A 14,056-nucleotide genomic window follows, 5' to 3' on the forward strand; every position below is an offset into this window, starting at 1 on the left:
AGAATCCAGACACATTATCCCATATCAACTATGGAGCACCAAGGCTACTTCTCACTTGGAAATACTCCTTTCTTTAGTAATGATGCATTCTAAAACACAGGCTTCTATGAATGTGCAATGTATGAATGCGCTTACATGGAAAACAAACTTCCAGTAGACACTCAGGTAACTCATCTGAACCCCAGACAGAAGGGACTACTTTTCTAGTGTTTTCTTTCTCACATCATCTATTACAAAAGTCCAGCATTTCTGTAATTCTTTTCCCTGCCATACTCACAAGTTCTAGAGTGTTCTGGCATATCCCCTGACAAATCCCAAGTCTTGGGAGGATGGAGTTAATTCATGTTTTCATAGTATGTAAAGGAATGGGAATCTCAACACTGACTCTTTCTTCTTCTGGAAGAAATTAAATTCCTGGTACCACTTCAGAACGGAGTTTAGGAGCTCAGGGCAGGACTTCAGTAGTATTCACCTTATATGTCTATAATATTAGTTCCTAAACCCTACATGTCTATATGACCACTAGTTCCATTTCCCACTTTCAAGGGCCAAGAAGGTGGTATGACAGGGTCATACAATCTTCTAATCCTTTGAGCCAACATTCCTCAAAGTGCGTTCTGCCAAACTCTATTCCCTCTGGATGTCTTGTTCAAGAAGCACCTTGGGGCTTCCCTGGTGGCGCAGTGGTTGAGAGTCTGCCTGCCAATGCAGGGGACACGGGTTCGAGCCCTGGTCTGGGAAGATCCCACATGCCGCGGAGCAACTAGGCCCATGAGCTACAACTACTGAGCCTGTGCGTCTGGAGCCTGTGCTCCGCAACAAGAGGCCGCAATAGTGAGAGGCTCGCGCACCGCGATGAAGAGTGGCCCCCACTTACCACAACTGGAGAAAGCCCTCGCACAGAAACGAAGACCCAACACAGCCATAAATAAATAAATATATTTTTTTTTTTAAAAAAGAAAGCACCCTGACACCTAAAACAGGGCCAGAGAAGGGATCTACCTAGGGCTCTTTGGGGAAAAGGAAAGGTACATTGGTGGAGAGTGGGTATGCACAGTGGGACTAGATTCTGACCCCCGCTAAAATTCCTACCCCTGGCTTCATAATTTGCAAATCCTAAAGTCACCCTGGACAACATAATTTCAAGACCTACATGAAACCCCATTGCCCCAAGCCACACCCTCACACATACTGAGAACGTGGTTTTTGGGGGGTGCTCCAGGTGGCCTGATGCTAGGACACTGGGTGGGGGAGGGAGGGACGTGCCTTGGACCAGCAGCTTTGTATTAAGCGATGACATGAGCCCCAGAATAGCAACACTTAGTCTCTTAAAGAAACTGGATCTATTCCCCCTTTCTGATAACTAGGAATTATGTACCTTGGTTGCCAGAAAAGTCAGAGAAAAGCTTGATATTTACCATAGATTTCATACAATTCATGGATGAAATCTGTTTCCTCCTTCTTAGCAAGTGAGCTGACTTCAGTTATATTTTATGTATAGCATATGTGTACTCTTTGTTCTAAGTTCCGTCCAACTTTTTATTTTGGTTAGACTCAGAACGTAAACAAACAAGAAAATGAATGAATGAGTGAGTAAATGAATGGAAGGCCAAAAGAATGATACTGAACATCTCATTGGTTCACTTGGAGCCACACACAGAAACCCCACGCCCCTTTAGGTCACTCACCCAGCCCCACTCTCCACCACCCCTTGCAGAAGCAAGTGACAGCAACTCACTGAAATGTTGGCGATTTCAACAGACAAAGTTACCTGGGTACGGGGGGCCCCGCAGGAGCTGTTCTTTCATGGGAGCTCTTTTACGTAAAAAGAGTACTGTTGCTTAAAGGCAGCTCCAACGTGTTCAGGTTTTGTCAAAGAGGAGAGAACCCCGGTCAGCACAGGAAGCCAAACAACAGCACCCACAATGACACTGGGGCACTGCGGAGATTGTGTGAGGGGTTCAGTAGGACCCTGACCACTGCAGTCTCACGAGACTGTAGGACCCATTCACGCCTGACTGGGTCTCCAGGGGGAGCAGGCCTCTGGGACCTCTCACAGCGGGATCTCAGCCCCTACTCCTGGGGGTGGGCCCAGAGACCCCCAGCTGTGCTGCACTAAGCTTGAGGTGCAAGCACCACTGGGCACGGGATGAGCCCACACCCTGGGAAACTGAAGGCACTGCCTATTGAGAACACAGTCATTGTGGCTGTCTGCCCCTGGCTGCTAGGAAAGAGCTTCTAATTGTTTGCTCCTCCAGTAAAGTGGCCTAAAACACAAAATAGCTGTCAGAAGGCTCGGGTGCTAGCTCCAGAACTTCCACGGCCAGTTGTGTGATGTCGGCAACTCTTCAAGTTCCAAGGCCCCTGACCCATTATCTGTACATCGAGGGATGAGATTCAATGGCCACTAAAGGACAGGTGGTCCAGCTCAAATAGTGGGTGATCCTGGATCACTAACCAAGGCCATTCTGTAATCTCTGCTTTGGGCACCTTTTAAAAGCTTTCATAGTTGAACTTAAAAAAAAATCATCAGAGAGCCCGAAAATATCCCCTTGTTTCCACCTTTCCATTATGGATCCCAGAGGATGCTTTAGTTTAGTGTTAAGTTTTCTGTTGCTTTAGTTCTAACTTAATCTCAGCTAAAAATCCCTCCTCTTTCTTCCATGTAAATACTGGAGCTAGACCTCGGCAGCTTGGCTTCCTGCCAAGAATCAAACTCAACTGCTTTGTTCTTTTGCTGTACCTCTATATAAAAAAAAGGGGGCCCTGATAGGAAAATGCCTTTGGCTATTTGTTTGGTCTTTGGCTGAGGGCATTTTTAACACATAATGCAGATAACTGTGTCCTGGGCCAAGGAGCACAAACTGCAGGCAACTAAGCATGGAAGGTATGCTGTCAAGGCACCAAGTTCCAACCACGGTACTCCCAGAACAAGTATCTCACTCTTCATCTTTTAAAATATGTGCCTCATGTTTACAGACTGTCTGTGTGTTTGCAGAACACATTCACTGGACACTTTTTCATGGGCTCAGAAGTGTTTTGCATTGGAATGAATCTGCGAGGTCATTCTAGTCCAACATGCCACACAAAGCAGGAGCCCTTTCAGGAACATTCCTAAGATGTGCTCACCTGCCTGCAGACATTCCGAGGCAGGAGGGTCCCTGTGTGGCAGAGCCCCCTCCAGTTCTCCATTGCCCTCACTTTTAGGAAGGTACACCTCATCAGGAGCCCAAATCGCACTCCCTCCCTGTAACTTCGGCCCATTAGTCAAGCCCACGCTCGCCACAGCTCTAGACCTGAGCAAGTCATCTGCGAGTGGAAAACAGCAGGAGTGACTCTGGGTCCACTGAGAGCAAAGTGGGTCACGGAAGCCTCCTAGAATCTGATACCAAGTATCCACCAGCTGCTCTTCGACTCTGAAGCTCACACTCATCTGCTCAACAACAGCAATAATGCTGGGGCGGGGGTCCTCACTCACAGCTGTAGCACACCCAGAATCTTGCTGGGGAAGAGACTTAGCAGACACAGATCACTAAATGTAATAGTTGGGCCTCTCCATGAAAAGTATTGTTGCCAGTTGAGTAAATGCCTCATGGTTACTCAGTTTTATCCTAATTGAAAAAGCATGTGTGATTTTTACCGCAAGGCCAAGCAAAACCATGATTTCCTTTTTTTTTAAATATAGTTGATTTACATTATTGTATTAGTTTCAGGTGTACAACACAGTGATTCAATATTTTTATGGATTATACTCCATTTAAAGTTATTACAAAATCGGCTATATTTCCCCATGCTGTACAATATATTCTTATTATTTCTTTTTTTTCTTTTTTTTTTTTTTTGCGGTATGCGGGTCTCTCACTGTTGTGGCCTCTCCCGTTGCAGAGCACAGGCTCCACACGTGCAGGCTCAGCGGCCATGGCTCACGGGCCCAGCCGCTCCGCGGCATGTGGGATCTTCCCGGACCGGGGCAAGAACCTGTGTCCCCTGCATTGGCAGGCGGACTCAACCACTGTGCCACCAGGGAAGCCCTGCTTATCTCTTTTATATGTAGTAGCTTCTATTTCAATCCCCTACTCCTATCTTGCCCCTCCTCCCTTCCCTCTCCACACTGGTAACCACTAGTTTGTTCTCTATTTCTGTGATCTGTTTCTGTGTTGTTATATTCATTCGTTTTATTTTTTAGATTCCACATATAAGTGATAACATACAGTATTTGTCTTTCTCTGTCTGACTTATTTCACTAAGTATAATAACCTCTAGGTCCATCGACATTGCTGCAAATGGCAGGATTTCATTCTTTTTATGGCTGAGTAATATTCCATTGTGTATATACACCACATCTTCTTTATCCATTCATCTGCTGATGGACACTTAGGTTGCTTCCATATCTTAGCTATTGTAAGTAATGCTACTATGAACATTGGGGTGCATGTATCTTTTTGAATTAGTGTTTTCCTTTTCTTTGGATATATTCCCAGGAGTGGAATTGCTGATTATATGGTAGTTCTATTTTTAGTTTTTTGAGGAATCTCCCTACTCTTTTTCACAGCGGCTGCACCAGTTTACATTCCCACCAACAGTGGAAGAGGGTTCCCTTTTCTCTACATCCTTGCCAGTATTTCTTTGCGCAGAACCATGATTTCTGGTTTACTCCCCACTTTGGGTGAATTAAAGTTCTGACAGTTCAATCCTGATTACAACAGTTCATGTTCTCTCTAAGTGAAGGAAGCACTGGGTCCCATTTCCCCGATTTCATACCTATACTCTGGTTTTTCAAGTATTTGAAAAGGACCACTCTTCCAAAAACTTCCAATGGCTGTCCATCTCACATTGAATAATATCTCAACTCCTTGGCATGGTCCCTAAGATGCCCCACCCCTACTCCAGGATGGCCCTCCCCCAACCTGATCCTCTCCTAACCACTCCCTCCTGGCTCTCTCTGCTCCAGCCCCTCCAGCCCCTGCTGCTTCTCACCTGAGGCAAACTCCTGCCTGGTGGCCTCTGGCCTTACTGGGATGCGATTTTTCAGACCCCCACATGGCTCATTCCATCACTTCCTGCTCATTCCCTCACTTCCTTCAAGTCTTCGCTCAAAGTTCACCTTATTAGAAGTCCCTTCCCGGTATACCTGATGGAGACTAGCTTGCTCCTTTTCCGATCTTTATCCTTCTTCTTAACCTGCAAACTGTGTCCTGACCTCCGACATGGGACCTACTAACTTTGTGTAAGTGTAGTCTCCATGAGAACCAAAACTCTTGTTTCACTGACTGCTGTATCCCCAACGGTGCTTTCTTTGCAGGTTGTTGGCACTCAGGAAAAAAAAAAAGTGTATTTGTTGAAAACAATGGATTAAAAGAAATAGGCTAAACAAAAGAAAACAGGCTAACAATGGTCTTATTTTCTGCCCCTTCCGCACCTCCAGTGTAGGAGAGAGCAAGTGAGACCTGTGGCAAAACTCTAAGAACAAGTCTTCAGTCTTCTCCCGCCTTGACTGCTTGGCTGGACCAGCCAAAGGGAAAATTCTCAGCTCTCTGTCCTATGGCTCATCTGAAAAAGTCCCTGTATGTTCTGAAGAAGGGAGGTCACAGTGTGTAGAGCACAGACACCAGCCAACTAGCAGGGTGTAGCACACGATTGGGCTCATCATACATTATAAGTGATTTATGATGTCCTTCTGGGCATGGAGCCTGCATTCAGGAGAGGAGGCGGGGGCATATGCCGCCAGCTCCTTTCTGTGGATGCATGGCCAAGATTTTATATTACTCTGGAAGTATCTGTGAGAGTAAATCTTGCAGTCCACAAGCCACTTGTGTTTTCTTTTGGCAGGGAAAGAGAGTCCTGATTCTCAATTCTAACACCGTTTAATGTCGGAACAAAATAGAAGAGCAAATAGGAGACCATTAAATAAGCGGACCATGTTATCTTCTGGGTTCTGAGTCCTGAATGGCCTTACTGTGAAACAGAGACAGAAACAGAGACCTGCTTGTCTTGCGTGGAAAGTGTTCTATGAGAGCCTGGCTTTGCTTTACCTCTCCCTCAACAGTCATTACAGAAAACAGAAGGTCAAGAAATGGTCTCCTTTTTAAAGGACCCTTCACTCGGGCTTAGCTAAATCATTTAAAGAACTACAACCACCAAAATGCCACCCAACAGGACATTTGCAAAAACCTTCCAAAACATCTCAAGAATGTAAGGCAGAGAAATAAAGCCAACATCTCCATCTCAAAACACTCCGGGGTCTGGCCATTTTCTTGTTTATCCACGCCACTGCCCCTACTCACAAATCCTACAGACTTCAGAACAAGTCCAGCTCCTCAGAGCAGCAGCCAACCTTTACAACTGGTCCCAAAGAACCATTCTTCCCCTCACTTCTTTTTTCACCTCACTTTTGCAAAAGCCCGATGTTAAAGTCAACCATTACTTCCTGCCATTTCCTGAGCACTTCCTGCACTTCCTCTGCTACATTCCTTCCTTTGTTTCTTGCTGCTAGAATCAGGCTGTTTCCCTCTCCCTCCACAATGAAATCCTGCTAGAATTGTAAGTCCTCTTCAAACAGCGCCCCCTGCACGGCGATCTCACTATTCCGGCTGGTAGAATCCATAACAACTCTCTATGCTCCTAAAGCACTTTTTCTTTCTTTTTTTAACTGAAGTATAGTTGATTTACAATGTTGTGTTACTTTTGGGTATACAGCAAAGTGATTCAGATATATATATTCTTTTCCAGATTCTTTTCCATTCTAGGTTATTACAAAATATTGAATACTGTTCCCTGTGCTATACAGTAAGTCCTTGTTGTTTATCTATTTTATATATAGTAGTGTACATCTGTTAATACCCGAATTTGTCCCCCCGCTTCCCCTTTGGTAACCATGTTTATTTTCTAACTAGAGCACTTTTATTTTTAAATTTTATTTATTTATTTGTTTGTTTATGTGGCTGCGCTGGATGTTTGTTGTGGCACACAGGATCTTCCTTGTAGCGTGTGGGATCTTTAGTTGCAGCATGTGGGATCTTTCAGTTGCGGCATGTGAACTCTTAGTTGCGGCATGTGGGATCTAGCTCCCTGACCAGGGATCGAACCTGGGCCCCCTGCATTGGGAGCATGGAGTCTTAGCCACTGGACCACCAGGGAAGTGCCTAGAGCACTTTTTTGAAAAATATTTATTTATTTATTTTTGGCTGCATTAGGTTTTCACTGCTGTGCGCGTGCTTTCTTTGGTTGAGGCGAGCAGGGGCTACTCTTTGTTGCGGTGCACAGGCTTCTCATTGTGGTGGCTTCTCTTGTTGCAAAGCATGGGCTCTAGGTGCATGGGCTTCAGTAGTTGTGGCACGCAGGCTCAGCAGTTGTGGCTCACGGGCTTAGTTGCTCCATGCCATGTGGGATCTTCCTAGACCAGGGCTTGAACCTGTGTCCCCTGCATTGGCAGGCACATTCCTAACCACTGCGCCACCAGGGAAGTCCCTGGAGCACTTTTAAATAACCTCTCTGTGCCTCTGCTTTCTCATTTACAAAATGAAATAAAAGCTGCTACTTTCTGGTTCTTCTGGAGATTAAATGAGTTAAAACAAATAAATGTTAGACTAGCCTAGAATCTAGAAAGCACTGAATAAATGTTAGCTATTACTATTATTGCTGTTATAGCACTTACTATTTTTTTATTGCTACATGTGTACATAGTTGCACATTCACATGACTCTAGTCTAAGCTCTATGAGGTATGTCTTGTGTATCATTTCATCTCCATGATGCTAGAAATGATACATTGAAGAGTAGATACTGTGCACTTCAGTTTTGTTTCGTTTTTGCAGGGAGGTAGGGGAGGCATGTCTAGTGCCCTTTTCTACCTTTTCTATTTATCTTAGAAACAGCCCTCATGATATTTAGCCTTTGAGGAACCACCTTCCACCTCTTTGAGTCCATGTTACCTGTGTGAGGCTAACCCCAACCCTGGGCTCCAGGGCTCCCAGGCTTATCCAGTCAAAGCCCAGTACCTTCCTGGCGTTGGTGACTGGTTTGGAGAGGGGCTGTGTCTGAGTTGTACCAATGAGACCCCGGCCCAAGAATTTTGGTGTAACAGCAGGAAAAGAAGGCGTTTTCTTTCTTCTGGATCTGTAAAACTAGCTGAATAGGAGCCTAGGGCTGCTAGTAATCAGTCACTTTGCCTCCATAAAAGGAGAGCCTAAATTAAAAAAAAAAAAAAAAAAGCCAGTACAGAGAAATACAGACTCAAAAAGGAGGCAGATTTCTAATCTTAGCTTCTAAGGACCTGGATCAAACCATGCCTGAAGGTTGTGTGCCCCTGGGCTTCTCAGTTATGTGAACCAATAAATTCCCTGTTGCTATTCATCAGCAGTGAAAAGCTCTGACTCATCAAAAAAGGTGTTAAGTAGATGCTTTTTTTTTTTTTTTTTTTGCGGTATGCGGGCCTCTCACTGTTGTGGCCTCTCCCGTTGTGGAGCACAGGCTCTGGATGTGCAGGTTCAGCAGCCATGGCTCACGGGCCCAGCTGCTCCACGGCATGTGGGATCCTCCCGGACTGGGGCATGAACCCGCGTCCCCTGCATTGACAGGCGGACTCTCAACCACTGTGCCACCAGGGAAGCCCGTAGATGCTTTTTAACACTAAATTTTCTTCCAGCAGAGCCCAAAGAGTCTCTAGGTTTTCAAGGCAGAAATATGAAGGAACTACACAGACCCTCTTTTTACCACTCATGGCCTTAAAAAAAGAGGAAGATGTCTACAATCCCTTCCTCCTCTTGGGAAATCAGTGACACAACTTCCTCCAAAAACCTGACAGTAATCATCTGTTTATCTGGTGCTTAGATAGCATTTTTGTATTTATTTTCTCATCAATCCTCCCAGTATTCCTGATAGACAGGCTAATCAATTATTTTTATATCAAATAGATAAGGATACTGAGACTTAAAGAGGCCAATCATGTTTTCTAGTCACAAACGTAGAATCTGGTTGAAACCAAATGTGTCTAAGCAAAAGCCTACCACTGGCATTCTCCAATCTGAGTTGATAATTACAAAGATTTCAACTTTCCCAAGACAGCTACAGTGCTTTCCAATTTTCCTTCAAGACATGAGACAGAAGGAAACCTCTGTTTCTTTCTCTTTTTTTTTGGACAAATAAACAGTTGCTTATCATAGCTTTGTTATTGCTCTTCATTCATGGCATTAAATTTTCTTAAAATATTAATTTAATATTTTGTACAGGTAATATATTCATATTCAGAAATTTAAAAATATAATATACATTTGGAAGTCTTGCTCTTACTGGTCATTTGTGTATTCTTTCACTGTTTATGCAAACACAAACATATATAAATATACTATTTTTAAAAGTTGAAGTACGGTTAATTTACAATACTATATTAGTTTCAAGTGTGCAACACAGATATCCAATATTTTTATAGATTATACTCCATTAAAGTTATTAAAAATAATGGCTAGGGCTTCCCTGGTGGCGCAGTGGTTGAGAGTCCGCCTGCCGATGCAGGGGACACGGGTTCGTGCCCCGGTCCGGGAAGATCCCACATGCCGCAGAGCGGCTGGGCCCGTGAGCCATGGCCGCTGAGCCTGCGCGTCCGGAGCCTGTGCTCCGCAACGGGAGAGGCCACAACAGTGAGAGGCCCGCGTACCGCAAAAAAAAAAAAAAAAAAAAAAAAAAAAAAAGAGGCTATATTTCCCTGTGCTGTACAATATATCCTTGTTGCTTATTTATTTTATACATAGTAGCTTGTGCCTTTTAATCCCAAAACCCTATTTGCCACTCCCTCTTCACCCTCCCCACCGGTAACCACTAGTTTGTTCTCTATATCTGTAAGTTTGTTTGTTTTTTTAATATACATTCATTTGGTTTATTTTTTTAGATTCTGCATATAAATGATAACAGAGATTATTTGTCTCAGAAGGAAAGCTTTTTAACGTTAATTTTTGTTGGGCAATTTTTAGATGGTAGTACATTCTCATAGTTCAAATTATAAAAGAATACAGTAGAAAATCTCACTTTCTCTGTGTCCCGCACTGGCTCTTACCCTGTACCCCACCTATTCAAATTGAAACTAACCCTTACTCCACAAGCAAATAACCATTTTTATTAGTATCTTGTGTATCCTCCCAGACTTCCTTAGGCATATTCAAATGCTCATTTTAATTTTTCCCTTTTTTACATAAAAAGCAGGATGTTTTAAAGCTGTTCAGGGGCTTCCCTGGTGGCACAGCGGTTAAGAATCCACCTGCCACTTCAGGGGACACGGGTTCGAGCCCTGGTCTGGGAAGATCCCACACGCCACGGAGCAACTAAGCCCATGCGCCACAACTACTGAGCCTGCGCTCCAGAGCCCGCAAACTACTGAGCCTGTGCCACAACTACTGAAGCCCGCGTGCCTAGAGCCCGTGCTCCACAACAAGAGAAGCCACAACAATGAGAAGCCGGCGCACTGCGACTAAGAGCAGCCCCGGCTCCTCGCAAATAGAGAAACCCGTGCGCAGCAACGAAGACCCAATGCAGCCTAAAATAAATAAATTTATTAAAAACAAAAAGAAATCGATTAAAAAATCTGTTCAGCATCATACTTTTTCATTGAACAGTGTATGTAATACTTCTAAAATTTCAGGTGGGGGCTTCCCTGGTGGCGCAGTGGTTGAGAGTCTGCCTGCCAATGCAGGGGACACAGGTTCGAGCCCTGGGCCGGGGGGATCCCACATGCCGTGGAGCGGCTGGGCCCGTGCGCCACAACTGCTGAGGCCCACGTGCCTAGAGCCCGTGCTCCGCAGTGGGAGAAGCCACCGCAATGAGAAGCCCGTGCACCGCAATGAAGACCCAATACATCCAAAAAAAAAAAAAAAAAAATTTCAGGTGACAGAGGTGACAGAAAAAGTTGAGATGGGAGGAGAGAAGAGGTGATCGCCTTTGCCTTGTGCAAACAGCAGCAGCAGCTGAAGTCAATTCTGTTTCCAGAGAGGGCAAGCTGGGAACAGCCATGGTAAATCCATCCAAAGGGACTCATGGGTTTTATTGCCAAGGGATAAAGGTTCAGGATTAGAACAATGAAGTCCCCGATCCCAGATGGGCCAGGAAGTACAAGTGATCTCAGGAGAGTAATTAGAGGACAGGAATTGTGAGCTACATGAAACACCGCTTGTCCTTCCTCCTTCCAGGCTGACTCTCGTAAACTCATGAGAGGCACAAAGGCACTAGACAGGTGCCCTGGGGGTTCATCCTGTTTGATGGAAAGTCTGTGTGTTTCCATTGCTTGTCTCTTCACAGTCAAAGACAGTAAACCCAAAACAGGGTGAGACCACAAAAGGCACAGATGTTTGAAATAAAGACAATGATAATCATCCTTCGAGAAATTAGCTTCTAACTTCCCACTGGTAGGCAAGAGAAGTGAATCTCAGCTCTGAATTATAAAGAGGTTTTTTTTTAAGCTAGAAGATCGTAAACAATACCCATTAGAGAAGAGGCTTCTAGAGAGCCTGAACTTCTAACTCTGATACCCTTCCCCATCTACTCTAGGACAAGCTCATCCATTTCAGGGACTCAACAATGTTGACTGAAATGGGATAATAACTCGTTTTAACGCTCATCAGGCAGCCAAGTGACAAGCCAAGAGTGGATATGAAAGAGAACTTAGTAATACTGAATACTATCAGTAATACTGATAGTAATACTATCTGAAATTAAGATATTCCCCTTCATTTAAATATTAAATTCTATTGTCCAGGATTAAAGGTATCTGAAATTTAGGTCAATTTTTTTAAGGGGGTTACTATAATCTTTAACAGCCTGCTTTCTTTTTAAATCAAAGTGTAATTGATGTACATCATATTAATTTCAGGTGTTTAGCACCTATTTTATTTAGTTAGCCTATGAACAATACGTATTAAAATATCACCAACTCAGGGCTTCCCTGGTGGTGCAGTGGTTGAGAGTCTGCCTGCTGATGCCAGGGACACGGGTTCGTGCCCCTGTCTGGGAGGATCCCACATGCCGCGGAGCGGCTGGGCCCGTGAGCCATGGCCGCTGATTCTGTGCGTCCGGAGCCTGTGCTCTGCAACAGGAGAGGCCACAGCAGTGAGAGGCCCGCGCACCGCAAAAAAAAAAAAAAAAAAAATTACCAACTCAAACAGATAGGTGTGAGTCACCAGTCTAAGTAAGAAGATCCAGTAGGCATCCCCCCAAGTCCATGTTCACTACTTTCACATACATATCTAATCAGACCAGGTTTCTTCAGATGATTAAATAGTTTGTGCTCTTGAGCATTTTAAACGTTCCCCTCTTCTACCTAGCATCTTGCCTACACAACAGAACGTACAGTAAAGTACAGAACGTACAGTAAAGAACATTATTTCTCCGGCAACACTTGTCCATGCCTTGTCCATGCCTAGACTAAACCTAGCTTCCTGCCTGACCCTGCAGTGAGAGAACCAAGAGTAACTTCACTAAAACTTTTATTTTCCAAGGCAAAATACCAAAACATGTTTGGTGTTTGGGGAGATTCCTTTTCATTGTAACTGGAACTATAATGTTCAAAGTTTGATAGCAGTGCTAACTTTACACTTTGATATAATGCTCCCTTTCAGTACTTTCCCTTTCCATTCTGTTTCTAAATTTCTGATTATGAAGGTGATATCAGGTGATTTCAATTCTTAAAGATGGAAAAAGCTAGAAAATAGAAGTATATATTCTAGCCCTTTAAAAAATACATCTTGGGTTCAAATCCAGAGCTTGCAACTTGCAGGTGATCACAGGCAAGCTCCTCGACTTCATGCCTTAGTTTCTGCATATGAAAACAGAGGTAGTAAAACATGACCTGGGTGGACATTAGAACGATTTAAAACATCTTGTAAAGTGTTTGACACAAAGTAGGCACCCCATCAATGTTAGGTATTTTTCTCCCCTACTTTCCATTTCTCCTTATACATATCTATATCCCTTTGACAATATTCTACTGATATTTTTACCTGATATGCTTATTGATCTAGAAGGCAGCACAGTACAGGGGTTAAGAATGAAGACTCAAGCCAGTCTTCTGAGGTTCAAATACAGGCTATGCTACTCACAAGCCCTGGAGCCTAGGGCAAGTTTTTTTTAACTTTTCTGTGCCTTAGTTTATCCATTAGTGAAATGGGGATTATAATAGCAACCTACCCATAGAGTAACTGGGAGGACTTCAAACATTTAATACAGCATCTGGCACAGTAAAAACTCAACAAGAGTTAGTTATCATTATTATTAATATCTATATATCTTTCTCCTACTTTAAGTTTAATCACAAAAAGAAACTTCAAATGAGTAACAGAAATAAAAGTTAACTTACTTTTGTTTAAAAAATGTTTTTCATATGCTGCACATGTAGCAAATTATACAAAGGGAACTTTTTTTTTTTTTTTTTTGCCGCACTATGCAGCTTGAGGGATCTTAGTTGCCTGACCAGGGATTGAACCCGTGTCCTCAGCAAGGAAAGCGCAGACCTAACCACTTGACAGCCAGGGAATTCCCTAAGGGAACATTTTTCATACCTCATGGGGTAGTAACTAAATTTAACTCTTTAGCACTGAACTGAGAAACAACAAGCAAGGACTACATGATGCCAGCAACATGTTAACATCAGATTTAAATAGATGATTAAGTTTTAGTTCATGTCGCTAATGTTTTGTACATGATTCACTTAAGGTCTTTTTAAAAGACAAATTATAGGGGTTGAGGAGGAGAGGAAATGGGGAATTATTGTTTAATGGGTAGAGTTTAATTTTTGCAAGATGAAAAGTTCTGGAGATCTGTTGCACAACAATGTAAATATACTTGAGACTACTGAACTGTACACTTAAAAATGGTTAAGGTGGTAAATTTTATGTTATGTGTTTTCTACCACAATTTTAAAAATAAATTAAATTGTAAGATACTTTTGGACTACATTAAGGGTGACAGCCATATGTCTAAGATGAAGAACAGATCAGAAGGAATTTTCAAAGAATTTTAACTACATTGATGTATTATGTGTTCACTAACTGTTTGCCAGTATCCAATCTTCTCTCTGC

At 43.3% G+C, this 14,056-nt stretch overlaps 1 protein-coding gene across 1 annotated transcript in view; it reads right to left on the bottom strand.

The window, feature by feature from the left end:
- Window positions 1-14,056, bottom strand: part of PHACTR2 (phosphatase and actin regulator 2) — a 270,335-nt gene that overhangs the window by 44,381 nt on the left and 211,898 nt on the right. The gene's annotated exons all lie outside the window — the stretch shown is intronic.

This window comes from Mesoplodon densirostris, chromosome 12, assembly GCF_025265405.1.
Source record: "Mesoplodon densirostris isolate mMesDen1 chromosome 12, mMesDen1 primary haplotype, whole genome shotgun sequence".
In the NCBI taxonomy this organism is placed as follows: Eukaryota; Metazoa; Chordata; class Mammalia; order Artiodactyla; family Ziphiidae; genus Mesoplodon; species Mesoplodon densirostris.